This window comes from Wasmannia auropunctata, unplaced genomic scaffold (assembly GCF_000956235.1).
Source record: "Wasmannia auropunctata unplaced genomic scaffold, wasmannia.A_1.0 LD335996.1, whole genome shotgun sequence".
Lineage (NCBI taxonomy): Eukaryota > Metazoa > Arthropoda > Insecta > Hymenoptera > Formicidae > Wasmannia > Wasmannia auropunctata.
In genome coordinates, this window is record NW_012026894.1 from 2395131 (window position 1) to 2397978 (window position 2848).

Consider the following 2848-nt stretch of genomic DNA (forward strand, 5'->3'; position numbering starts at 1 on the left):
TCAACGGGACACGGTCTGGTATCAGACCATTCAACACGTGACACGCGTCGAACTTGTGAAAGAAAGCGGTGGCAGCGATCGCGCGACGCATAAAGCTCGGCGAAACGATTTTATCGGAGGAATCATTTGGCACCTCGAACGCTACAACAGTGATCATTAGCACGTGGGCTTTATAACGTGTTCGTAGTTGCAGCTGTACGAATAGTGGATTAAAAATCGTTCGACACCCAAAATTGAAAAGATGTGCAAATATAATTAAATCATGCGAATCGATTAATCGATTGAGACAATACAGAAAAATTAATCTAGCATTCATGCAACAAATACTTGAAACAAAAATGTAAGATCAAAATGAGAAAAATCGTCTATACAATTCTTATATATGTAACTCAGTTTTAAAAATTAATCAAGCATTTTTGCAATATGCAACAAATACTTGAGGTAATTTCAAAATAAGAAAAAAACTATACAATTCGTACATAAGACATTCGCTAAAAACGACATTCGAATCGAAACGCGGAGAGCTGTAAGTTTGTTTGATTATCCACCTTGGTGCAAGTCGCACCTCTACGTCGAAGGGAACTATTGCCCTTCGTCCTCGTGCACCACAAGTCGCGTATCTCAGGACATAATGCAACAAACAGACGAGGTAAACGGAATGCGGAAATTCGGTGAAATTCGTCGAGCTTTGCGAGGGGATACGCCAGAAACGCGCACACATACCGTGCACACCAGTATAGAAACAGTGAAGGAGATGGATAGATGGATAAAGGGAGACTGAGGAATGAAGAGAGAGAGGGCGGGGGAGTAGTGCAAGAGGAGAGCACGAAACAAGCGAGGGAAAACAGTGTGGCCAGTGTTTACACAGCATTTACCGACCAGGTAATTACCCGCAATGCTTCGCGGCCTCTCTTTCTCTCTCTCTCTCTCTCTCTCTCTCTGGTCCGCGCGAAACGCTTTCAACATCAATCACTTACCACCGAGATACGAAACTCTATGGCCGATCGCCACGCAAATACATATAGCTACCACACGTTGAAAAGAAATAGTGGACGATGCAACAATCGAAGCGCGCCGCACGCACCTGTCCCGCGTGTCATTCGAGGGACGAGTTTTTCAGCAACGTGGAAAAAAAACATGAACGCGAAACGAGACCGTGCCGCGTTCAAGATCATCGCTTATCCGATGAATATCACGCCGCTGGCCACTTGAAAATAATGCTCCCGTTTGCGATAAGAGATTTTCCGATAACAACACTGGGAGTCGCGCGATTACTCGTGATTAATTACGTTTTTTCTTCCCTACGTCCGGGTTAGTTAGTACCCGACACGAATTTAGTTAATCCGAGAAAAAACGGGAAATATCGACTGTGCGATAATTCGATGATTTTGCAAAAAAAGTTAACGATCGCCAGATAAGAGATTATACACGTGAAAGTTCCGGTGTTTCCGCGAGGACACGAAAGTCTACAGAGGTGTCACGCGATTCACCGAATGCGAACCTGGTACATTCTGCGGAATGTAGGATATAAAGGGAATCCCCGCAAGGTAGACACCGGCAGGTTCTTCCTTGCTCCGCGATCCGGCGGTGTAGGACGACACGACGAATTGAATTTACGGAAAAACGACGAGAGTGATATGATACGCGATTCATTTTTATTTATAAGCATCATTTCCCGCATATCGCATTCACGTTGGAACGTGTGCGCTTCTAGTCGTGGATGTGGATGCAAGTCCAGTCCAGGAAAAATATGTTTTGATGCAAAATGCACATAAAGCGACTAAGAGAACTGGATGAAAGAAAAATCGCTCGACGATTCGTCGCTGTAGTTATGTACCTATGTAAACCTCGCACCCGACTTTAAGAAAAAAAATGTTTCACATCTCTTTTCGTTTGTACCTCATGGGGTTCAAAATTATAAAGGGTCGAAAAAAATGCTAGCATCCCACTTTGAGATATTTCAAATCCACAAGCGGATGCTGTTTCGGAATCGTTTGTATCCGTTTATACCACCTTCCGTTTTGTTTGTATCCTTCAAGGGGATGATTGTACTAAATTTTAAGGGCTAAAACCCAACTTTGCCATTTTTTAAGATATTTTAAATTCGCAAGCAAGGAAACAGCACCCGCTTGCGGATTTAAAATATATCTCAAAGTGGGGTACTAGCATTTTTTCAACCCTTTATAATTTTTAATCCCTTGAGGTACAAACGAAAGGAGATGTGGTACAAACGGATACAAACACCAAACTTAATTTAAAAAATATAAATGTATTAAAAAAATGTTTTTTTCTTAAAGTCATTTGCCAGGTTCACATAGATGCTGTAGTTCATTAAGCTCTCGATAGTTAAACGAGCGTATTCAGCAACGTTATTACCACCGCAATCTCATAAATAGCTTAATTTCGCTCGTACGATTCACGCGTATCCGCGAACGAATGACAATATTAATACACGGCCGTAACTCCGTTACGCCCGATAAAGTTTTTGCATCGAAACGATGTGTTTACTGAGGGACTTGAGAATCCCCCTCATTTTCTGATTCCGACCGGTTTCATTATAACGCGACGCGTATATGAAGCGGCCGTTAATGAGTTTAATCGATGAACACGTTGCGTTCTTTTATGTTGTACTTTAATGCCGCGTACCGCGCGCGTATAGAGAGCGCAGCAACAAATTGTAATAACGCTCTTGCGTGGGCATCACGCGTTGAAACGTCAGGATTACAATCTAATCAAGTTTACTGCGGCACCATTGCGACACGAATTTAATGCGCCACCGGCATTTGTAATCCCTACCGAGCGCTCTCGTTTCGGTTGACTGGAGGAAATCGATATCCCTTCCCCCCCC

At 43.0% G+C, this 2848-nt stretch overlaps 1 pseudogene; it reads left to right on the plus strand.

The window, feature by feature from the left end:
- Positions 1 to 762: 762 nt before the first annotated feature.
- Positions 763 to 2848, plus strand: part of LOC105453741 — a 21541-nt pseudogene continuing 19455 nt past the window's right edge.